Here is a 26,627-nt window from a genome sequence, read left to right on the forward strand (position 1 = left end):
TCTTTTCAAAGAACCAGCTTTTAGTTTTATTGATCTTTGCTACTGTTTTATTTGTTTCTACTTCATTTATTTCTGTTCTGATCTTTATAATTTCTTTCCTTCTACTAACTTTGGGTTTTGTTTGTTCTTCTTTCTCTAGTTCCTTTAGGTATAAGGTTAGATGGTTTATTTGAGATTTTTCTTGTTTCTTGAGGTAGCCTTGTATTGCTATAAACTCCCCTCTTAGAACTGCTTTTGCTGCATCCCATAGGTTTTGGATCATCGTGTTTTCTTTGTCATTTGTCTCTAGTTATTTTTTGATTTCCTCTTTGATTTCTTCAGTGATCTCTTGGTTATCTAGTAATGTATTGTTTAGCCTCCATGTGTTTGTGCTTTTTACATTTTTTCCCCCTGTAATTTATCTCTAATCTCATAGTGTTGTGGTCTGAAAAGATGCTTGATATGATTTTAATTTTCCTAAATTTACCAAGGCTTGATTTGTGGCCCAAGATGTGATCTATCCTGGAGAATGTTCCATGTGCACTTGAGAAGAAAGTGTAATTTGCTGTTTTTGGATGGAATGTTTTATAAATATCAATTAAATCTATCTGGTCTATTGTATCATTTAAAGCTTGTGTTTCCTTATTAATTTTCTGTCTGGATGATCTGTCCATTGGTGTAAGTGAGGTGTTAAAGTCCCCCACTATTATTGTGTTACTGTCGATTTCCCCTTTTATAGCTGTTAGACTTGCCTTATGTATTGAGGTGCTCCTATGTTGGGTGCATATATATTTATAATTGTTATATCTTCTTCTTGGATTGATCCCTTGATCATTATGTAGTGTCCTTCCTTGTCTCTTGTAACATTCTTTATTTTAAAGTCTATTTTGTCTGATATGAATATTGCTACTCCAGCTTTCTTTTGATTTCCATTTCCATGGAATATCTTTTTTCCATCACCTCACTTTCAGTCTGAATGTGTCCCTAGGTCTGAAGTGGGTCTCTTGTAGACAGCATATATATGGGTCTTGTTTTTGTATCCATTCAGTGAGCCTGTGTCTTTTGGTTGGAGCATTTAATCCATTCACATTTAAGGTAATTATTGATATATATGTTCCTATTACCATTTTCTTAATTGTTTTGGGTTTGTTTTTGTAGGTCCTTTTCTTCTCTTGTGTTTCCCACTTAGAGAAGTTCCTTTATCATTTGTTGTAGAGCTGGTTTGGTGGTGCTGAATTCTCTTAGCTTTTGCTTGTCTTTAAACTTTTGATTTCTCTGTCAAATCTGAATGAGGTCCTTGCCAGGTAGAGATATCTTGTTTGTAGGTTCTTCTGTTTCATCACTTTAAATATATCATGCCACTCCCTTTTGGCTTGTAGAGTTTTGCTGAGAAATCAGCTGTTAACCTTATGGGAGTTCCCTTTTATGTTATTTGTCATTTTTCCCTTGTTGCTTTTTGTAATTTTTCTTTGTCTTTAATTTTTGTCAATTTGATTACTATGTTTTTTGGCATGTTTCTCCTTGGGTTTATCCTGTATGGGACTCTCTGCACTTCCTGGACTTGGGTGGCTATTACCTTTCCCATGTTAGGGAAGTTTTCAACTATAACCTCTTCAATTATTTTCTTGGGTCCTTTCTCTCTGTCTTCTCTTCAGGAACCCCTGTAATGTGAATGTTGGTGCGTTTAATGTTGTCCCAGAAGTCTCTTAGGCTGTTTTCATTCTTTTTTCTTTATTCTGTTCCATGGCAGTGAATTCCACCATTCTGTCTTCCAGGTCACTTATCCATTCTTCTGCCTCAGTTATTCTGCTATTGATTTCTTCTAGTGTATTTTTCATTTCAGTTATTGTATCATTCATCTCTGTTCTTTAATTCTTCTAGGTCTTTGTTAAACATTTCTTGCATCTTCTCGATCTTTGCCTCCATTCTTTCTCCAAGGTCCTTGGTCATCTTCACTATCATTATTCTGAATCCTTTTTCTGGAAGGTTGTCTATCTCTACTTCATTTAATTGTTTTTCTGGGGTTTTATCTTGTTCCTTCATCTGGTACATAGCCCTCTGCATTTTCATTTTGTCTATCTATCTGTGAATGTGGTTTTTGTTCCACAGGCTGCAGGATTGTAGTTCTTGCTTCTGCTGTCTGCCCTCTGGTGGATGAGGCTATCTAAGAGGCTTGTGCAAGCTTCCTGATGGGAGGGACTGGTGGTGGGTAGAGCTGGGTGTTGTGCTGGTGGGAAGAGCTCAGTAAAATTTTAATCTGCTTGTCTGCTGATGGGTGGGGCTGAGTTCCCTCCCTGTTGGTTGTTTGGCCTGAAGTGACCCAGCACTGGAGGCCAGAGGCTCTTTATTGGGGCTAATGGCAGGCTCCAGGAGGGCTCACGCCAAGGAGTACTTCCCAGAACTTCTGCTGTGAGTGTCCTGTCCCAAAGGTGAGCCACAGCCACCACCTGCCTCTGCAGGAGACCATCCAACACTAGCAGGTAGGTCTGGTTCAGTCTCCTATGGGGTCACTGCTCTTCCCCCTGGGTCCTGCTGCACACACTATTTTGTGTGTGCCCTCCAAGAGTGGAGTCTCTGTTTCCCCCAGTCCTGTCGAAGTCCTGCAATCAAATCCTGCTAGCCTTCAAAGTCTGATTCTCTGGGAATTCCTCCTCCTGTTGCTGGACCCCCAGGTTGGGAAGCCTGACGTAGGGCTCAGAACCTTCACTCCAGTGGGTGAACTTCTGTGGTATAATTGTTCTCCAGTTTGTGAGTTACCCACCCAGCGGTTATGAGATTTGTTTTTATAGTGATTGTGCCCCTCCTACCATCTCATTGCAGCTTCTCCTTAGTCTTTGGATGTGGGGTATCTTTTTTGGTGAGTTCCAGTGTCTTCCTGTCGATGACTGTTCAGCAGTTAGTTGTGATTCTGGTTCTCTTGCAAGAGGTAGTGAGTGCACTTCCTTCTACTCTGCCCTCTTGAACCAATCTAAGATTGTTTTTATACATAAATGATTTCCCAAGTGAATATGAGCTAATAGGAAATTGCTTGAGCAGTTGCTCAATATTTGGAATATTCTGGTTTAAACCAAAATATATCTTCATCATTTTTATTTGGAGTTATCAAGAAAATAAAACATAGTCAGGCTTGATAGTATTGCCTTTGGCTCCAGAAGACAGAAAGAGCATGTTTATAAAAGAGAGACAAATAGAAAGTAAATGAGAAATTGATCATTGGGGAGAGTGACAAAGAATATGTATCTTCAGCCTAATGAATACTATGATTGCACTTCCCTGCTTTCACATTAGTGGGGCAATTGAACATCCAGAACAACAAGGAATTGTTGTTTTGCTTTAGAGAAATGTTGATTTTGATATAGAGCATAGATGCTTTCTGAACTCTGACCCAGCCTGCTCATACCTTAAGTTTGAGAAGAAGAAATGAGGTTGGTTTAGATGTTAGATACTCCACATTTAAATTTTACGAAAACCATAGAATGCAGATGCTACTATCCCACTTTATAATTAAGAAATATGAAACACAGAGGAAGGGTTCTCACTGATGCTTAAGGGAAATTATTTAAGAGGGCCCCAAATTACATTGCTTTTGTGCCTAGGAAACAGGTGTGAGAGGTGCAGAGGTAAGATCCATATTCTGTGCAGAAACCAGTGTGTCCCCAATTCATCAATGACATTCTCTTCTCGGGGCCTGGAACGCAAGACCTGGTCACAGTTTTCAGTGTTCTCATGGAGGGGCCAACTCTGGTTTTCTGTAGGAAATGTAGGAGTCCTAGATGCTTTTCAGGAAGCAGTACTAAATGAGAGAGAGCCAGAGAAGGTGGGAAAGAATAGGGCAGGCATAATAGCAACAATAATAATGACTAGCATTTTCTGAATATTTACTATGTGCCAGGCAATATTTCAATTATTTACACCTATTTCCTCACTGAATCCTCACAACATCCTACGAGGCAGGCACTCTTATTGTCCCAGTTTTACAAGTCCAGAAGCCAAGGCAGAGATTAAATACCTTGTCCACAATTGTGTAAATGTTGTCACTTGGTTCCAAAGACTTTGCTCTTAACAACTGAAAACAATTCCTCCTTGCTGCCCCAACCTCAAGAGGTAACTGAAGCTGGCAAACTGTTTTTGGACAGGGGTGCCAGATAATTAACCTGGAAGTGCCTGTATATAATCCAATGCACTCGAGAAGGGAATTGAGGATCTATGTGATGAATCAGGGGAATGAGTCAGGCTCTACAATGTTGTGTGAGTTTCTGCTGTACAACAAAGTGAATCAGCTATATGTGTACATATATCCCCTCCCTCTTGGACCTCCCTCACACCCCCCCATCCCACCCATCTAGGTCATTACAGAGCACCGAGCTGAGCTCCCTGTGCTATACTGTAGGTTCCCACTAGCTGTCTATTTACACATGGTAGGTAGCGTATTTATGTCAAACCTAATCTCCCAATTCATCCCACCCTCCCCAATGGACATAGAGTCTGTCATACAGAGTGAAGTAAGTCAGAAAGAGAAAAACAAATATCGTATATTAACGCATATATGTGGAATCTAGAAAAATAGTACAGATGAACCTATTTCCAGGGCAGGAATAGAGACACAGATGTAGAGAAAGGGGGATGAGTCTTAATGGACTTTGACTGCTAAAGAAATTCAACTTTTCCTAGGTCTCACTAGCCTGAAAGTACAAATGGAGTTATGGTCCCCTGGATATATGGAAGGTGCTTATGAGGCTAATGTTCCTCCTGGAAAAATATACTCAGTTTCCAGGATCCAGGGATAGATAGCAAAATATTTCTAGGTTGCTATTTTATTCTAATTTCCATGTTAGCAGTAGTAGTATCAATGCTACTCTCATGATTGTAAATCTTCTAGCTTAATCTCTGTTTTGTTTTCTTCTACCTTCCTATGGTGGAAGCATCATGAACAACAGGATGATCAAAATAGGTATTAGAGAGGAGGAATGGCAGGATAAACAAGGAAGCTAGAGGAAAAGGTTGATCTTATTGTGTGTGTCTAAAAGTTGTTTCCCTATAATTTGGGGGGGCCTCTGCCCTATAGAAAATGTACACAGTGAAGTATACCACTATGCCTTTTGATGGCCCCAACTTCTTAGAACCTTGTTTTTCATCCATGAATTCCCTCTGCCACCACATGTGTGAAGTAGCCTCTTAACTGTGAAAATTGCTTCCAGATCCTTTCTTTGTACTGTGGTGCAAATGAATAATAATGATTTAAAACAATGGTTCAATAAACTATTGTACAATGGACCACTTCAGCAGTGTAGTGGATGCCTATGGAACCCCTTCTCAGAATGATGTTCTTAAATTATTTTAAAATAATAATATAAAAGAAATAGTTTACATTGAAATACAGTTACCAAAATATTTTTTAAAACTGTAATATATATGTACTTTAATTATCACACTAATAAAGTTCTGGTAGCAAGTCTAGTAATGATTATAATTTCTAGGGAATGATGAAGGAAAACCATGTTTTGCCATATTTGCAACAACCATAATATGATATGAAAATACATGTAACTTCTATTGGTTACAAAGTTGCAAGTTCTCCTAATATTACTGTGCATGTTGCACATGTAAATAATGGAAGATAATACTAAATTTAGCTAGAGATTAGTGAAAATAAAGATGTAATATTTTTACACATTTGATGCCCATTCTTGAATGTCTTGTGGATTCTGTGGACTCAAGGTTCAGAACATTGAATTAAGTAGTATCCTTTACATTCTACTTCCAATTCTTAAGCTTATGGATGATAAGCTGTTGAATTTTAAACATCAGTTGTTAGATGGGACAGAATCAGAAGAAGCCATTGCCTTCTTCCCATTTCTAAAATTACTCCATGAACTAGGGTACCTACTATACATGCTGACATTCCTGAAATTCCGTTGTTTCTTATCATTTGCCATCAAAGGGGCAGTAAAATTTATAATTGCTATTTGGGTAGGGTAATGAAATTAACAATTATAATTCTTGTTTAAGATTCTTGTTTAAATTAACATCCAATTGGTTATATAGTCATAGGCCATGAAACTAAAGAAAGAAGACACAGGGCAAGTAATTTTGGAGTAGAGATATCTGTGGATGGAGTGACCTATAAGGAGGGCCTCCCAAAGTACATGAATCCTAAAGAGCCAGAGGGCAGCTTGATATCCTGGACACTTAAAAGAAAAGTGAGTGTCACTCAACCTGGAGACAGACATATTGGAAAGTGGATAAGCAGGTGCTATAAACAAATTGCTCCTATGCATGGACAATCCAATGGATAACCCAGAAATCAATTCATCTACTTCTAGACATGGAATTGTGAGCTCTATAAGAGCTAAATTTTGTTTTATTTTGGGTTTTTTTTGGTGAAAACCACCCTAAGCAAGGACATTCCTACTAGGAATCCTGGCCCTAGTATCCAATGAGGAAGGCAAAGAAGAGCTGCCAGTTGAGAGAGCTGCCACACTTGCCTGGGCAGCTACCACACTGGAATGTGGTGTCTACAGTTAAATCCAGATACAGCCTAAAAGAGAGGCTGTTCCCATAAACCATGCAGTGAAATAGCCTTATTACTCAGACAACTTATTAATGAGTTCTTTTGGGACTTGGATGGGATTCAATGGGGGCTTGCCTTCTTATGAATCCTATACTCTAAAAAGCCTTTGATGGAGAGGCCCTAATATCTTTAAAACATTGAGAAAGGAAAAATGATGCCTAAAGTACTACAGTGGTAAAAGTGGCAAATAAGAATATGTGAAAGGTGTTTCTTTCCTTCATTCCTTCCTTTCCTTTCCTTTTTTTCCCTTTCCTTTCTCTCTCTCCTTCTTTCTTTCTTTTCTTTCTTTCTCTCTCCCTCTCTCTCTCTCTCTCTTTCTTTCTTCCCATTTTTTATTTGGAGGGTTAATTCTTAGAAAATGCAAAATATAGTGTGCATGTGTGTGTAATTGCTATGGTAATGCTATACATGGAAGTGGACTGAAAAAAATCATAGACACAAAGAGATGATAAGACAGCAGCAGGATGGATGTGTATGTGTTCATGTCTACTCATGTTTATACAAAGCCTTTGCCTACTGCCAAAGCCTCTGGGTACATTTGCATAATTAAAAACAGCAACATAATCAGCATGCTAGAAAAACAGCAATAACTAGATAGAACCCCAAACTTAAACTCCTCTGAACGTTCTCTAGGAGATACATATTGCTAGTAAATTCCATCAGTCAACAGGCTGATCAACTTATTGAGACGTATCCAGTGCCCTGGAGGTCAGTGGAGTCTCTGCCTTTTGAACGAGGGTAGATATGGCATTTCATAGGGTGAGAGCTTTGGCTAGGAATATCCTTTCAAATATAGAACTTTCCTCTAGTGATCTCTAAATTCAGCAGCACTCTGAGGAAAACAAGTGGCATCATTGCTTGGTAGAATAATACAACCCTTTCCAATTGTATCCAGAATTACTCGGGAAGTGTGGCTTCTGTTGTGTTTGTGAGGCATCCATGGCTGGAGAAACTTCAGAGAATCAGCTGCTCCATAGACGGCTGGAGTCAGCCATCCCTCTGTTCTTCCCCTCTCTCCCCCTCACTCTCTCAGCAACTTCTCATGGAAGGCTTGGTATCCCTGGAAGATTTTCTCTCCTAGCTCCACCATGAGTATCTATTGAAGTTTATTTCCACCTTAAACTCTATGTGCCTTAATAAAATTCAACCACAGCTCCCAGTCACGTTCAAAGTTTAAATATCTTTGTTCTTGGTTTGTTTCATGGCTCTATTCAAGCACAAGCACTGGTAGAATTAATGAAAGAATTGCTGATGGAGAAGCGGCAAAAAGGACAAAGTATCTTCCCATCGGCTCCCACTTATGTACACCTAAAAAAAAGGTACACTGCAGGGTAAACCGGGCTCGTGCATTACTTTAGTTGTCTGAGGCAATAATGACCCATTTGCTCTTTGTATGGGAACAGGGCTGATCTTGTGTCCACATTTATTGCAGACACAAACCAGAAGGCATATGCTCTTGCAACAAAAATATATCATGTCACTTCCACTTTCTCTAATAGTTGTAAAGCAGAGTCTGGAACCTGGCTGAGTCAGAGAACAAGAATCTTTAGATGCAAAATAATTAGCCTATTGAAGTTCCATCTTCATGAATTAACATGTAAAGGATCAAAATGTGTCAAACTTAGTGGATGTGGATTGCTTGTTTTTAATTAAAAACATTGATTGCCCCAGAAATATGATTTGGTGTCCAGAGGGAATTTTTCCCAAATGGAGCCCTGCAACTTAGAAACATTAGTTGGGCCTTCAGTTTTCTTTCATTCTGCTTGCACCTCTCTGTAGAATGTCATACCTGCTAAGAGACCCTGACATGGTACATTTATGGTGCAATAAGCAAAGCTAGATAAAATTGTAGATTGAGATAAGATTAAAACAAGGTTCAAATAGTATATGTAAAAACTGAAAAGGACACTTCTCTTTCACAATTGTTCCCTAGGAAGGAACTGTGATTCCCATTCACTCCAGTTTCCATAGCTTTGTTTTCTGGGCCACCTTACAGAGTGTACGACATTCATGGACAGAAATGGCGGTGCTCAAATGTACAACCTTGAGCCCATTTAATGTCAAGTTCAGCTTCAACTTAGCACTTGTCCCCATTCCTCTTTTCTCCTTTACACCATTTGTTTACATGCCTCTATCTTCTATTAAATTTTAGAAACCTAGACCATATTTTTATACATCTTTAGGTATCTTCCAACGTAGCCCCTAACACAGTGTTCTGTAATCAGTAATAGTTCAATAAATATTTGTCGGAGACAGAAGTAGATGACAGTGTTTCCCAAAGTGAGATACATGATATGATTACAGACTATAACCAAATGAATCTCTTTATCGTAATAATAATGTAATTATATATGTTCATTTTTAAACATCACATAACATACCTCAGATCTATAACTTTCACAATGCATTTATGACAAAATAATATAAATAATTATTTGAAGAACAAATATTAACAATACTGAATAAGTACTAAGATAGAATTTATGTGAATATGACAAAAATTGTGACACTGGTGTGTATGAGAAGCGATGATATGAGGAAACTAAGGGGTCTGTAACTATCCAGTATTTATTATTATCAGTGAATTTTAATGGAAAAAATTAAAATGTTGAAGTCAATTTCAGAGCAGGGAGTAGAACCCAGGACTCTTAAATGATGTTGGAAATTTGAGCCTGTAACTACTTTAAAACTAGACTTTCTCATCAAGAAAAGCAGCTGATTAGACTAACCTGAATGGCCTCTTCTCTGCCTCTAAGTCCAAACATAAGAGCCAAACGAGTGTATTTAATGGTGTCCATGTGCATTTTCAAGAGCCATTTCTGGTTGCCTTGTTGTTTTGTCTTTTCTCTAAGTAACTTCTCTTTGTTCACTCTTAATTCATATAACATGGCTGTGCTCCAATTTGCTGCCAACCACAGTATGATTTGTCTCTTTATTATATAGGCCAGAATGCGAGGATAAACTTCATTTTGGCTCTGGCAAGTGAGATCTTCATATGCTGTGCCTCCCCTAGTAGTAATTCAAACACGTTTTAATGTCCTTCCAGAGTATGTGAATGTAGGTGCTTTATACATTTTTTTCACCTGTGGAAACAACAGTTTTAGATAATACTTTTATCTTGGTAAATAACACATTTTATATGACCAGTTGATGCTCCCATATGTTACACATGATGATATCTTTCTATTAAGGACTTCTTGAGCACTTACAGCCCTGCTTCATCAATAAACACAGATTTATATTGTTTCCATGAGCTCTAAAGTAGTAAATTTTCTCTAAACAAGGCTTATTGTAAATATAATTGAATTATAGATTGAAAATACATATTTATAAAGGTACCATGTTACTGGAAGCCCATGCAAAATGCAATTGATGATCACTAATAGAATATTTCCCATTAAGTACAGCCTTGCCAGCCTGTATTTCTGCCGAATCCTAATGCTGATATTCTCTGCTTTTCTATGTATAACTTGCAGAAAGTGAGAGTTTTAAAATTCAATTGCATATATTTTTCCTTTATGTTTCATCTTCTTCTCTGACTTTTACTTCTTTAACATGTCACTCTGTGGGATCTGTTAGTATGGATGATTAGAAAAAGATTCCCTCATGCTACATTTCAAGTCTGTTTAAACTATAAAATGAATAGACAATTTTATTTCATTCCTTGCGTGAAACAGTCTAATATGAAATATAATTGCTCTAGTAATGCTTGAAGCTGGCCTCTGGGGAATGGTGTTTGAAAATCTCAGTGGGACATTAATTCAGTCGAAATTGTTGTATCTTTCAGGTCAGCCCCTAACTTCCCAGTTTTTCTTTAGTGATATAGTATGACACCATGGAAGTTATGTTCACAATCAAATTTATTCTTCTAAGCAGATGATACAGCAAATCTTGTATTCACCTCGGTCAGCTGGCATGAGCTAAGCAAAATGCCTTATTAGATGAAATGTTCCCAATTACTCAGTGGATTAATACAAATCCGTTTATCTGAACCCACAGCTGGCAGTGTAAACTCTTTTCTGAGTTCATTGCTAACACTCTAAAAGGCAGGTCACATTGCTGAAGGGCAAAAAAATAAGAAAAAGAATAAGCAATTCAGTTCTTTCAGACCAGTGGGGCATGCTTTTGTACAACCTGGAAAAACAATCAGCTAGAGACCTGATATCCTAAAAGAGGGTGAAAGGGTCTTCCTAAGTACCCAATGACAACTGAAAAAGCATTAGGGGATCACAAGGAAATACCTCCTTGAGTATTCAAATATCACTTCCTGCCTTAAAACCTTGAGACCAGCAACTCAGAACCCCTAAATAGTCATTTTTCAAATTGATTTAAATGTCTTACTGGTTTTTTTCATTTTGGCAGCCAAATCCCAGTCACAAGGAAAACACACACTAATGTAGTTTCTACCATGAACCAGCCATTACATTAGGCATAATCACATATATTTTCTTATTGAACCTATTTAATTATGTTGTGAATAAACAATTATTATCCATATCTTTCAAGTGAGGCAACTGAAACTCAAGAGATTAAGTAATTTTTCCCAAGGTCACATAACAAACAGGTAGAGAAACTGGGGTGTTTTTAACATAGACAAGCATGGCTCTAAGGCCCATGTCCTTTGTACTGTATCATGCTTCTCAAAGTACATGGTTGATCCCTATAAAATTGCTGTTTTTTTAGTCAAAACTGATAGAACATTTTCAACTACATATGATTCACCCTGGGAAATTTGGAGTTGTTTGACTTTAGAGGATGCACTTATGACTTCACGGTTTTCATGGCAACAAAGAGGGGCTCTGAGTTTGAGGGACCATAACATTTCAGTGAGTAGTTTTGGAGAAATTTTGAGTACATTTAGTAGAATGACCTGTATGCTTTTGACCAGAGAACAGACCAATGCTTCCCAAACTTTAATGTATATACAGTCCCCCAGGGATTATGTTAACATGCAGAGTCTGACACAGTGGGTCTGGGGTAGGGTCTGTAAATCTGAATTTCTAACAAGCTCCCAGGTGATGCCAATGTTGCTGGTCTGAGAACCATACAGTACTTTGAGTAGCAAGGGATTAGACAACTCTTCTTAAAAATGAGCATCCATTCTTCAAGAATTATCTGGTACCTCTAGCAACTGTTTCTAGCCTACAGAGTCACTAAGAGTAGTTTGTGCTATGCCTTGCTTTCTAAAGCCAAGAAGTGGGAGCTCTACAGGGCTAGGAACAAGCATCACTGGGCCCTCAAAGAATCATCGTAGCACATGCACTGGCTTTGCTCTCTTCCTCTTTCCGTTCAGAGTCTCTTCCAGGCCTATTTAGAGAAATGCATCCTTCATCCTAGAGAGATTCCACCGGCTCTGTGACCAATTGTTAGTTGTAAGCAGTGAGAAAAAGGTAAGTTCAAGAAATTCCAGTTATAGTTAAATTAGGCAAATTAATAAATTACTAATCTTGGGCAGCTATGTTATTAACTCAGTAATAAGGGCACTGTGAAAATTAAGACAAATTATGATTATGATTACTTTATAAAGACTATAGATTACCACTATCTTTGGCTGAATAACAAGCCACCCTAAATTTTAATGGTTTAAAATCGTCCATCTTTATTACTGCTCAGAATTCAGTAGGATATGTGGGCTGGGTCAGCTGGGGCTGAGTGGTCTCGGATGGCCTCACTTGTAGGACGGAGACCTCAGCTAAAACTCCTCTGTCAGTGGCTGGGACATCTCTCTCTTTGTGGTCCCTCATCTCCAAGAAGCTGAATTGGGATTCTTTGCATGATAGTCCCAGGGTTCCCAACAGCAAAAGAGGGGAAGCCCCAGTACGCAATCCCACTGTATGCGTTTTCTTGCATCCTTTTTACATACATGCCATTGTCAAAGCAAGTCACAGCCAAACTGAAATTCAAGGGATGGAGGAGCAGACTTTACCACTTCCTGTGAAACACTGTCAGCATTTTTTCAGTTTAGCTCACTTGGCTCTCTGGCTTTAATTAGTCCCATTCCACCCACAGATAAAGTAAACCTCTACCCATCCCAGTGCCCTGAAAAGTCTCATCTAATGAGTAGATAGTTCTAGATTCAGAGGAGGCACCTTGGATGGAGTTCTTGATCCAGAAACCTGTGAACTTAAGAGACAAGTTATATGCATTACACACATCTAACATACAGTGTTGACACAGAGAGAGGTTAGCTACAACAGATACTGCCACTCAGAAAGAAGAGCATGACAGTCACTGATTTGTAGCAGTTCTGACATTCAGCCTATTCTAGGGGCAGAAAATGTTTCCTGATTAGAGACCACTTCTTGTCCTAGGAGAGCCTCCTCAATACCACAGTTCCGTACTGCTTTTGGCTTCATCCTCTGGCTTTTGACTCTGCTCTCTGAGATATCCTTCCTTTTGCACAAAAAAAGGGTCTATATTTGCAGCTGAGAAATTTTCTCACTCTGCTTCTTATGAGTAAAAAATTTAAGGGCCAAATGGCCATTTTAGTTTTCATTTTGAGTTATGTTTATGTTTTTAGTCTAAGATTGGTTTCTTATGGATCTGATTCAGGTCCATTCCACGCCCTGAAAGCCACATTTTCATTTCTTTTAAAGACAAGCCTCTTTCTACTCTGGGCCAGGTGTCAAATTGGCATGGTGCAGCAACCTTAGATTCATAGACCTTTAATCTAGCTAAGTCTTTCAGAGGACTTTAACAAGGGAATTTATAGTGGATCCTTGATTTTGCCTTTGGCTCTCCATCTTGTCTTATGTTGAGAATTATTTTTTTCCAAGCTAGGGAGACTGATTTGTTTTCCAACCATGCAAACGCTGGCTCCTCTCCTCTAAGTTCTTCTTGCAAACTGAATAGTTCTTTCTTCAGCTCATACACAACCATACGCATCCACTCATACTTTCAACATTCTGTTTGGAGATTTCATTATCCAAAATCCAAAAGTTGATTAGGTACACTTTCTGTCTTCCAAGTTATTACAGGCAATAGCTTTGCCAATTGTTTTGTTGCTTTATAACATGGGTTGCTATTTTTCCAGTCTGTTGTAGACATTTCCATGCCATTTTTCCAGACTTCACTAAGTGTTTCCCACCCATTGTTCTCTCTAGCTTACTAACAATTTATTCACAGCTTTTCCAGCTTCTTCCTGCTTCCTGGTTCCAAATCTAATGCCACATGTCTTATATTTTGTTTGGCAACACTGAGTTTCTAGGTATGTCTCTATCTTATCTTTTGCTGTATAGAGAGTTACCCTAAGGCCTAGCAACTTCAAACAATATATGTTTATATTTATGATTTTGCAATGTTCTGTGGACTTTCCGGGTAGTTCTCATGGTCTGGGTTCTCAGCTGGATGGTTGGGAGAACGTGAATATCTAGGTCTTTCCACATGATTTCTCATTTGCAGAGGGCTAGCCTGGGCTTCTGCCTGTCATGGTCTCAGGGTTCGCAGTAGCAAGAGTGGGAAAGCCCCAAGGTGATAGTATTTTTCAAAATATTGCTTGCATAACATTTGCTAAGGTCCACTAACCAATTAAAGACACATGGCCAAGGAACAATTCTATAGGTAGAGATATAGACTCTACATCCTGATGATTGGAGCTGTGAAATACTGTGGCTTTTATTTTTTTCAAACTGATATTCTAGTACCCAAAGAAACATAATTTTAATTTATTATACAACCATTTGGACAAATAAAAATCCATTTATTTACATGGAATATGTTAGACTTGGCATTTCATGAAACACATGCAAATATATGCATATTCATATGCCTATTTAAATAAGTGGATACTGATACACACATGTATCCATACATATACTATATATATGTATACCTATATAAAGTGTGTAAGTGTATTCCTAAATCAGATGACTTCTTCTGAATAAAAAAGCATGCAACTCATCTTTCTTTTATAAATCCTGTTACTTTTTTTTTCTTCATTTTATTTTACAGTTAGAATAGTACTCTTTATCTGAACTCACTTCGTTTGGCTGAGGACCATTTAAGATGATAATTTAGTTAGTCAAAATCATACTGTTTATTTATATATTTTATTTAACATCCATATTTCCATGCATCCTGTAAATCAAACTCTCTTTTTGTATACCTGGTTATATGATACATTCCATTTTTAAAAATAGTCTTTTAAGAAGAAGTTCCTGTAATTGGTACAGTATATACTTTTGGAATTTAAATTTAAGTTAGGTTGAGTGTTAACAAATGTAGAATTAAGTTGTTACCTTTAGTTAGGAATTGGTATGCAAATACCAACACCCTGTTTTCGTACAGTACTCCTACACACAACTGTGTCTAACTTCTCCTATTCCAGAGGCTCTCCTGTTTACCTTCCCAAGGGAACAAGCCTCCAGAGTTCTGCTGAAGTAGAGGAGGGGTGCTTGCTGGGCTAATGGAACAGAGAGTGGGGATTGGATTAGAGATAGGCAAAGCCCACTAAGGACCTTCTTGGTTTCAGCTAAATATTCGGATTCACAGGACTACCACTGGCCACACGAGGACTGGACTGCTCAGAGAGAGATAGGTGAGAATGACAGCTTTATAGGGGGACAACAACAGGCATTCCTTTAAAAAGTCCCTGCAGCAGCCCATGTGGCAGTTCACAGAACCTCCCAGTAGCTGTCCTCATCTTAGATCACAGCTTGACGGCTGGGATGTGAGTTCACATCAAGAGGTGCAGGAGTCACTCTAACTTAAAAGATTCATGTCCCACAGAAGTTAATATCTCTTATAAGAATTCTATACACATCAATTCCAGAGACTGCACAGAAGACATACCAGTTACAAGAGCCACCACACGGGAAGGATGAAAGTTACATTCAATCCAGATGTAGTATATCAGGGGACATTTTCGTCGTAAGCAATACTGCCTGATAATATGGTTAACATAGCATTTTTATCAGTTACCAGAGGAACAAAGTTAGAGAGCTAAATGAAGTTCAAATTCTCAGGCCCAAAGAATGAATTTTGTTAAGTCTTTTTTCACACAATCTAATTGCTTCTTTTAATTTATTATTATTATTATTATTATTAATATTTAAAATAAATTTATTTATTTATTTTTGGCTGCATTGGGTCTTCGCTGCTGCACGCCGGCTTTCTCTAGATGCAGTGATCAGGGGCTACTCTTTGTTGTGGTACAAGGGCTTCTCATTGTGGTGGCTTCTCTTGTTGCGGACACGGGCTCTAGGTGCACGGGCTTCAGTAGCTGTGGCTCACGTCTAGAGCGCAGACTCAGTGGTTGTGGTGCACGGGCTTTGTTGCTCCGTGGCATGTGGGATCTTCCCGGACCAGGGTTCGAACCCATGTCCCCTGCATTGGCAGGCGGATTCTTAACTGCTGCGTCACCAGGGAAGTCCTAATTTTTTATTATTAATGAACCAGGAAAGAAAGAAACACATGAATAAAAATGTGGGGAAGGAGGCAGTTTAACGTGGTGTGTAGATAAGGGAATTTCAGTCTGTTTCTATACTCTCAAGGAAACATGAGGTAAACATACCATCATAGAGCCAGAATGGGGATGAGGTGTGGGACATTAGTGGTAGGAGGAGAAAGTGTGAAGTAGGCCATTTTGTAAGAGTATTTGATGATGACCCCAACAAAAAATGTTATGTTCAGGATTTTTTTTATTAAAAAGTATTGATGTATTACTTAGGATAGGCTAAATGCAATAACAAATAGACTCCAAAGTATATAATTGTCCAAACATAATAGAAGTCTATTTCATGTTTATGTAACAGTATTAGGCTGGAACATAGGGTGGTGGGGTGACCTTCCTCCATGGAGTCAATTTGGGACAAAGCCTCCTCCACCTTCAACACTTGGCTTCCAAAGTTGGCAGGTCCTCTTTCTTCTAGTCAGAATGAAAGAGTGTAAGGGGAGTTTTGTTTGAGGTAGGTCTAGAAGTGGCATCTGTCACTTCTGCCCAAGTGCCACTGGCTGGAACTAAGGCCAATAATCACACTTAATATCAAGTAAGGCTAAGAAATGTAGTCCAGTTATGTGCCTACTATAACAAGGAGAATAGATATTTCATTGAGCAGTAGTATGGGCATTTAGATTTTGGAAAGATTTCTATTATATACAGTCTATTAAATATAATATAAATGTTATTTTAGAATCCAAGGATGTGGTCCATTACTTTTAAAGAGCTTATTTGAAACATCTAATTCCTTACTAATTTCAGGTCAGTAAAATATTATTTTAAAAATAAGTAGCAATCGTATCAATAGCATTGCATTAAGGATAATCTTTATGTCATTATAGTCGTGATTTACCTGTATATACAAGTATATACTGTTTTATATAAAACATACCCCTAGACTTTGCAAAACTGGCCATAAGTCAATTACTTTCATAGTAAATGAAGTGTTCATCTTTACTTTTAAAGAGAAACTTATTCTTTTATCTCTATGGCTTATTTTCAGAGATATTTACTTCTTTTAAGTCAGGTACCAGAGTATTTTACTCAATTCTGCATGACACCAAATTACCACGTTACAGTGCACATGCCATTTTAAGGGATCACAAGGAGCCAAATATGGAAGTAGGAACATCCAGCTTTTTAAAATGCTTCTGCTCCTCTGCTTGATGCTGACCGAGGCTCTACTTTTTGGTTATCTTGCTTTTCTTAACAGAACATAGAAGCTGCAGGGGAGCTTAACAAATACCACTTTCACTTTAAAACACACTTCATGACACTAAAATAAAATAAGAACTGGAGGATAAATCTTTATAACTCATATATTAACATTAAACGTTCAAAATGTACCCCCTCTTAGGTTTATAAACGTGAATTCTTTTAATTTCATCATTACTTTAATTTTTACCAGTTTTACACATACATGAGATGGCTTTGGCTTCACTTATGGTGGTTTAAAGTACAGCATTTTTTTTTTCTTTTTAATAAAGGGACTTCTCAAAAATTAGAAGAAAAAAAGAGCAAACTCACTATTTGACAGCCTGTTCCATCCATCACATCTTTCTGTAACATTATCCTTTTGATCTAATGGGCTCCAGTAAAAGGTGAAAGTTTGCGTGGTGTGTGAGCCAAACTTGCATTGCTGTTTTTTTTTTTTTTTTTAAGTTTCATTTTTTATTGATTTTATTTATGGCTGTGTTGGGTCTTCTTTTCTGTGCGAGGGCTTTCTCTAGTTGCGGCAAGTGGGGGCCACTCTTCATCGCGGTGCGCGGGCCTCTCACTATCGCGGCCTCTCTTGTTGCGGAGCACAGGCTCCAGACGTGCAGGCTCAGTAATTGTGGCTCACGGGCCGAGTTGCTCCGCGGCATGTGGGATCTTCCCAGACCAGGGCGCGAACCCGTGTCCCCTGCACTGGCAGGCAGATTCTCAACCGCTGCGCCACCAGGGAAGCCCCTGCATTGCTGTTTTTAAGTTACGCAAGGATGAAAGGAAAATGCTGTTCTTACTCTTTGATTATTTTTGCATATGTATAACTTAGAAAGTGACTGTATAAATTGAAACTTTCCATGGGTCTAGTTTGCAAAAAGGAAGCCACTCATGGCCAATTTAGAAAAATAAACATCCAAATTCTGAATGTTTGAAAAATTACTCCAAGGCCAGTTTTGTGACATTTCAAACATTTAAAGTTGACCTCATTGCTGATAGTCTTATCTATTGCTGAGGAAATTCACACCCGTGGCATAACTATTTCATACCTATACAGTGGTAGCGTCTTTGGAAATCTTTTTTTTTTTTTTCTTTGCTCGGGTTGGGGGAATAACAGTGAACCAAAGTGATTCTCAATTTCAACACTACTGTTTTGCACAATGTGTCAGTGTGTCTGTAATCTCTCAACTTCAGGAATGAAGATACAATTACAAAGGAGAGTAAACCTGGATATGTTGTTCAGACATACTTACTTCCTACACTTAAAAAATATAGCAGTGTACATCTGCTTAGACCCTAAAAATTACCAGGAAACCTATTTCTCACCAGAGGTTACAACAGACAAAATGTTCACATATCTAATTTTATTTGAGGAAAGAGAGAAGATTTGTTTTAATGTTACCTTAGCATCCTAAGCTAAGATGGTAAAATGCTACTTTGCCAAGTGATGCTTTTCAGAATCTAATGCTAAAATAATATTATGGTATTAAAAGTGACCCTAAAGACTATCTTATAAAAATGCCCCACCCCTTTTGTTGATGACTAAAGTAAGACTAAGTGATAATATTAATTGAAGGTGATGAAAATCATATGTTTTAATTCAGTATAACAATGAAGATTGCCTGATGCAAGGTGTTATCTTGTGTGCTATGGCTTGCTGTGCTAGGTTTTAAATATTATATCATGAAAAGCACAAAATCTGAACATCACTTTCCTGAAATCATAAGCAGAGTGTCAAAAGAATCAGATTTCTGTTCACTTTTTTGGGGGGGGGATGAGAGCTTCATGCTTATATATTATAGAGATTATATATCTCCAAAACATTGCTTCCTTAAATTTTGGTCATGTATCAGTTTCCTTGATCCTATAACGACTTTTGATGTTGAACAAATGAACATGTCAAAGAAACTCTGGAGATTCTTCATGATTCCAAGTAAGCTAGGAACATATTATGTAAGAAAACACATTTTCTTCAAAATCTGCAGTATAAAAACAAATGATCCCACTAGTCAATATAAACATAAGGTAGAGGAGGCCAGTGAAAATGCTACCATCCACCAATCACCTCCTCAGAAGTTCTTCATCCCACCTACCATATACTCCTGTCAGATAAATCTACTTCCAGTCTCTCATGTCAATTCTTTCCCCTCCATCCCGCTACTTTCCTCTTCACTCAGACCTTCATAATCTTTATTGGGCCTCTTTCTATTGCCTCCTAACAGTCTGGCTCTACACCATTGCCAGAATGGTTTACATAAAATGCAGCCCTGACCACACCATCTTCTATTCTACTCACATACAAACTTTTTGAGGTTTTTACCATACCTAAAGAATTAAGTTCAGACTCCTTAACAGGGCACACAACATAATGTCTTTTATCCATTCCCTTCCTACCACTCTGCCTCATCTCTGATCACCACTCAATTCCCCTCTGTCAGCACCCAAAGCCACATGTTATCATGCCTGTTTTTATTGATCTTTTTATTTTGTATGCCAAACTGTCCTCCTCTCACTTCATCTGCTTTAAAAACCTCTAAAATTAAATTTTTAAGTTAACATCTCTAACACATCCCTGGCATACATAACCATCACCTAGACATATCTTTGGCTGGGGAGGAGAGTACATTATCTCAATACTTCTGCTATAATTCTGTGATTTCTCTTGAAGTCAAATTTATCATACACCCTCATAAAACAGAGTAGACTTTGAATGAAAATAAAATGCCTGGTTTGTGTCAATGAGCTCCATGTTTCACACCAACTCGTGATTTTTTCTGCATTGAATCATGCTTGCTTTTGGAGGAATGGAGTCCTGATACTACCACCATGCAAATTATATCTCTAGAATACATTGGATTCTTGCGGGATGCAATGACTTTTAGGCAATTCTAATGCTTTGGGGCAAATGCAGATCAGATATGCTGTTTAGCAACTGACTGATAATTCCCCTAACATGTTCAAGTGACTTGAGAGTTAATGTAAAGGTATATGGCTTCAATACCAAGAAGAAAAAAAATGGGTTTGACTATATCTAAGTCATATATTCTCATTACTTTTGGAAAAAAGGCTTTGCATTTGGCAGATTTTTTCAGTTACACACTATAAAAGAAGAAAATGTTTTGCTCATCCTGGCAAGAACAATATTTTCCTTTTTAGATTTATTTTTTAAATAAAATTTGCTGATTGAAAAGTCACACAGGTGAATCGTTTTCTCCAGAAGTAATGACATTCCCAGGCCAGCAGGCTTTAGTTCAAAATACTAAACCAGGCAGTGTCTGGGATATCCATTTCCAAATGGTATGCCAATGGGATCAAACCCTGGCATCTTCAACCTATATCTGAATGAGTAACATACTTTTAAAATAGAACTGGCAAATCAAAACATTTAGAATTCTGACCTTGGCTTAGAGATATAATGACATGCTTGAGGTTGACTTTACTATTTAATATGAAGCATCAACACCTGGCTGCATAGTAATTATGAAAGAAGATGAAGTTTAATTGCTGGAAAAACTACAATGTTGTCCAGAAGCAAAGTCTATGATTTAAATGTATATTAGATGGCCTAGAAATGCGCATCTCAGGGCTCCTCCTCAAAACTATACTGCCCACCTCACCTAGATTTTCTGTTGCATGAGTAGTTATTCACTATTTGGTGTGTGATTTTCTAACTGCATCTGAAATTCTGCAAGGTTAAGGAAATTAATATCTATTCTATTTCTTCTATAGCCTCTCTCCCTTCTTTCATTTAATTAGTGTTTATTGCATGTCTGCTATTTTCCAAACAGCAATGCTGAAGGATGCAAGTGCAAACAGCAGTGTTCCCTAGTCTTGAGACTTTGACTCTAATGAGAAAAATAGATATGAAAACAAATAATTATAATGTACTAGGAAAAGTGGTGTACTACAGGCATATAAAGAACATTATGGGACAAGAAAGGGAAAAACCACACTGGCCTAGGAGTGATCCTGGAGAACGCTTTGGGCTTGGCCTTGAAGGGTGAGCAGGATTTAAATTAGAGCAAAGAGGGTAAGAACATTTCAGGTCATGGCAAAGGCCAGAAGGCCCTATGGGGCAGGGTATACTCACACTAGTGCTTGCCCCAATTAGCTTTGGCTGGAAGACAACATATTCTCCAGAAATCTTACTATAATTCTATGATTTCTGTAAGTAACAGGAACAGAATAGGAATGTAAGTTCTGAGCAATATAATACAGCAGAAGTGTGTGTTTAAAGCAAGAAATTTGGAGCCAGACTGCCTGGGTATGGATTCCAACCCGAACACCTAAATACTGTCTGACTTTCAGCAAGTTATTTAAGTGCTGTAAGCTTCAGTGCTGCCCTGCCCTGTAAATTGAAGAAGATATTAATAATTGCCTCATAAAAATTATTGTCCAGATTAAATAATTATTAAAACATTCTTAGAAAAGTGAGGGACATGTGAGAACTTTCCATAAATGTTAGCATCAAATGTTGGAATTACTCACTTTTTTAAACAGTATTGCTGACCTGTAATTTTTATACCATACAATTCACCCATTTAAAGTATATAAGTCAATGATTTTAGTAAATTCAGAGGATTATGCAACTATCACCTCAATCTAATTTTAGAATATTTTCTTCCCCTCAAAAAGATACCTATTGAATTTCATTCTCTGTTTTTATTCTTCTATCTCCCAGGTCTACGTAAAACCTAATCTCATTTCTGCCTCTATAGATTTGCCTATTTTGGACATTTCATGTAAAAGTCATTATACAAAATGTGGTCTTTTGTGTCTAGGTTCCTTCTCTTAGCATAGTACTTTCAAGATTCATCCATATTCATTACTTTTTATGGCTGAACTATATTCCATTGTGTGAAATGCCACATTATATTTATATATTCATGAGTTGATGGGCATTTTGGATGTTCTGTTTGTTGTACATTATGAATAGTGCTGCTATGAACATTTGTGTACAAGTTTTGCATGGACATATTTTTTCATTCCTCTTGGCTGCATACATAGAAATGTAGTTGCTAGGTCACATGTTAACATTTTGACATTTTGAGCAATTGCCAAACTGTTTTGCAAAGTAGCTGCACAATTTTCTGTACCATCAGGAATATGCATGAAGGCTTGAATTTAGTTGTATCCTCACGACTGATTGTTTCATCTCTTTTTGTGAAAATTGCTGTTCTAATTTTGACAGGGCTTGCATTGAATCTAAAGATGCTATGGGTAGTGTAGACATTTTAACAATATTAACTCTAATGATCCAAGAACATGGGATTTGTTCATTTATTTTATTTATTTATTTTTTAATTTGGGGGGGTTGCTTCTTTATGCTACACTAACATATAGTGTTGGGATAGTTTGGAGGGTTCAAAGATAACTACCTTCAAGGAACTTGGAGTCAAGTGGAGGAGATACTAGTAACCGTAATTCAAGGCAGATAGAAATGAGTGCTGAATAAGGATTGTTTTTGTTGTAAGTGACTAGATCTGGCTTAACTAACAAAGGGAATATATTTCTCACATAATTAAAGTGACTAGGGATATCTTTATTTTATTTATTTATTTATTTATTTATTTATTTATTAAACATCTTTATTGGAGTATAATTGCTTTACGATGGTTAGTTTCTGCTTTATAACAAAGTGAATCAGCTATACATATACATATGTCCCCATATCTCCTCCCTCTTGCGTCTCCCTCCCACCCTCCCTATCCCATCCCTCTAGGTGGTCACAAAGCACCGAGCTGATCTCCCCGTGCGATGCAGCTGCTTCCCACTAGCTAGCTATTTTATATTTGGTAGTGTATATTAGTCCATGCCACTCTCTCACTTCATCCCACCTTACCCTTTCCCTCCCCATGTCCTCATGTCCATTCTCTACATCTGCGTCTTTATGCTTTTCATCAATGTCTTATGATTGTTGGTGTATAGATCTTTCATTTCCTTGGTGAAATTTGTTCTTTAGTATTTTATTATTTTGAGGCTATTGTAAATGAGAATGTTTACTTTTTTCAGAGTTTATTGTTAAAGAAACACAAATAAATTTCGTATGTTGATTTTGTATCATGAAGCTTTACTGAATTCATTGATGACTTTTAAGAGTGTTCTGGTGGAGTTTTTAAGATTTTTCTATATACAAGATCACATCATTAGCACACAGACACAATTTTACTAATTACTTTCAGATTGCTCGCCTGATTGCTGTGGTTAGGACTTAAGGTATAATGCTTGAATAGGAGTAGTGAGAGTGGGCACACTTGTCTTGTTTCTCATCTTAAAGGGAAAACTTTCAACCTTTCACCATTGAGTATGATGTTAGCTGTGAGACTGTCATGTATGAGCTTTATTAAGTTGAGGTACATTCAGTCTACACCTACTTTATTAAGAGTTTATATCATAAAAGGATGTTGAATTTTCTGAATACTTTTTCTGCATCTGTTGAGATGATTTTATATTAATTTCATTCTGTTAACCATCCTTGCATCCCAGGGATAAACCCCACTTGATCATGGTATATAATCTTTCCAATGTACTGATTAATTTGGTTTGCAAGCCTTTATTGAGAGTTTTTCATCTATATTCATTAGGGATATTATCTTGTGGTTTTCCCTTCTTATAGTGTCCTTATCTGGTTTTGGCATCAGGGTTGTGCTGGCCTTGTAAAATAGGTTTACAAGTTTTCCCTGCTCTTCAAATTTTTAGAAAATTTTGAGAAGAACTGGTATTATTTCTTCTTTAAATATTTGGTAGAATTCACCAGTGAAGCCATCTGGACCTGGGCTTTTTTTATGGGAGGAGGTTTTGATTACTGATTCAATCACCTTACTCATTGTGAGGCTGATCAGATTTTCTATTTCTTCATGATTCATTCTTGGCAGGTTGTACATTCCTAGGAATTTATCATTTTCTTCTGAGTTGTTTAATTTATTGGCACAGACTTGTTCATAGTAGTCTCTTATGATCCTTTGTATTTCTGTGGTATAAATTATAATGTCTCCTCTTTCATTAATAATTTCATTTAGTTGAGTCCTATTTTTTTCTTGCTAAGTCTAGCTAAAGGTTTGGCAATTTTGTTTATTTTTTAAAAAACTAACTCCTAGTTTCATTGTTTTTTTTTTTTTCTTTTTTCCCCTGTTGTTTTTCTATTCTCTGTTTTATTTGTTTCTGTTCTGATCTTTGTTATCTCCTTTCCTTCTTCCAAGTTTTGTTTTAGTTTGTTATTCTTTTCTAGTTTAGTAAACTTCTGGCTGTTCTAACATTTTGCTTGTATCATGGAGCTACCAGCCTTCTCTTTTTTTTTTTTTTTTTTTTTCTTGAGTCTTTATTGAATTTGTTACAATATTGCTTCTGTTTTATGTTGTGGTTTTTTTTTTGGCCACGAGGTATGTGGGATCTTACCTCCACGACCAGGGATTGAAACTGCGCCTCTGGCATTGGAAGGTGAAGTCTTAACCACTGGACTGGAAGGGAAGTCCCTACCAGCCTTCTCTTAATTGTTCTCTACCAAAACCTCCAATACCCTTAGGCATGAAGTTCTCCATGCTCTATTTCAAATAAATTCAGACTCCATCAATTCTATGGCCTGCCTTTATTCTGGACAGAACACCAGAACTACTCCACTGAAACTTGGTGGGTTGGGGGGGGGAGCTAAATTTTTCTGAAGTGATATCTTCACTGAGTGGTCATAGGATGGGGGCAGTGACAACTTCTAGTCTTCTCAGTTTGACTCTTCTAACATGGAATTTCCACCCTGCAACCAATCTCAGGTAGAGATCACTGGGGCCTCTTTATTCTCACCCCACAACATTTTGAGTAGAGCTTCTGCTCCATGGGTAGGGGATAGATAGGGGAATGGATACCTAGTCATTTCAGTCATACTTGCCTGGGGTAGACCTTCTGCAACAGGCGACAGGAGGGGATGAGAAAACCCAACAGCCTGCCTTTGTGAGGGTGAAATCATATCCCCAAACTGGATAATGGGGGAGAGAGAGAGCCCCATCTTCTTAGTCCTCACCTGCTAATTGTAGAACACTCAGTGTAGAGCTTCTGTAATGCAAAGCTTGCCGAGGTGGGGGCATTCGTGGTGGTAAGGGATTAGATCATGGGTCAGTTATGTTCTACAGTTATGTTCTTACTGAGATTTAGTAGATTTTCTTTAATGATTGTTTCTCCGTCTGCTGTTTGCCCTTAGGATAACTTCCAGAGACCTTGAGTAATTGCTGGTTTGGTTTTCTGTTTAAAATAATTTTCACAAGTAAAATTGTTTTGTTGAGGAGAAAGTCCACCAATCTTCTTACTCTGCCATTCAGGAGGTCCTGCCTCCTTTAATTATTTATTTTTGCCAGTGCATTATTTTTTTTTTTTACCTATTATGATAGAGTGTTAATCATTTAATTCCTTCTATAACTGTAAATCTTGCCATTTTTTTTTATAAGAAGCTGAATTTCCTCATGCCTGACAAGAACCTCTGTAATTAAAAAAAAAAAAAGTTATGTGGTCATATGTTTTGAATCTATGTTATAGGCCCCTATTGGATAATCAGATTTCTCATTAAAATATTCAAGAATCTAAGGAATCTTACACAGAGGAAAATGAACTCTTCATAAACTATCATTTCCTAGAAGTGAGGCAGTACTCAGCAAGAGCCTAGAGACAAGACAAGAATAGAACAAATTGTGTAATCTGGAAATTGGAGGCCATAGTGGAAACACAGATGCAGGCAATAGATGCTAGGACACAACCAGGATCATGTGCAGAAATATCCATTTCAACTGAGGTCAGTGGAGGTGCATCTCTACCATGAAACATGAAATGTATGTATCCTACCCCTAGCCACTGCCAGAACTTTTATGCCATCCCAAGGAGAAGGAGAGGGACAGTGAGGAGAAAACATTTTTCTGATCATGTACTGCCAAATAGACTCTTTTTTTTTAAATTGAAATATAGTTGATTTACAATGATGTGTTAGTTTCAGGTGTACAGCAAAGTGATTCAGATCACTTTAGATTCTTTTCCATTACAGGTTATTACAAGCTATTGAGTGTAGCTCCCTGTGCTATACAGTAGGTCCTTGTTGGGTATCTATATATAGTAGTGTCCGTATTTTAATCCCAAACTCTTAATTTATCCCTCCCCCTTCCTTTCCCCTTTGAGACTGGGTTTTAACTAAAAATTAGTGAGTTACTTTGATTATGTAAGGTTAAATTTCTCATCTGACATAGACTGAATGTTTGTGTCCCCCTAAAATTCTATGTTGAAACTTAATCCCCAATGAGATGGTATTTAGAGGGGCCTTTGAAAGGTGATTGTCATGAAGACAGAGCTCTCATGAATAGAATCAGTGCCCTTATAAAGGATACTCCAGATTGTTTCTTTACCCCTTCTCCCATGTGAGGATACAGGGGAAAATCAGCAGTCTGCAACCCAGAAGAAGGCTCTCCC

General features: G+C 37.6%; 1 protein-coding gene across 3 annotated transcripts in view; it reads right to left on the reverse strand.

Annotated features, from left to right (window-relative positions):
- Positions 1-26,627, reverse strand: part of LOC309622452 (uncharacterized protein) — a 665,771-nt gene continuing 639,144 nt past the window's right edge. For all 3 annotated transcript variants that reach the window (XR_014240881.1, XR_014240882.1, XM_082378512.1), the window contains one exon: positions 1-26,627. This exon is cut by the window's right edge. The gene's annotated coding sequence lies outside the window, so the exon portion shown is untranslated.

The sequence above is a fragment of the Balaenoptera borealis genome (assembly GCF_965194805.1).
Source record: "Balaenoptera borealis genome assembly, chromosome: 2".
Taxonomy (NCBI): domain Eukaryota; kingdom Metazoa; phylum Chordata; class Mammalia; order Artiodactyla; family Balaenopteridae; genus Balaenoptera; species Balaenoptera borealis.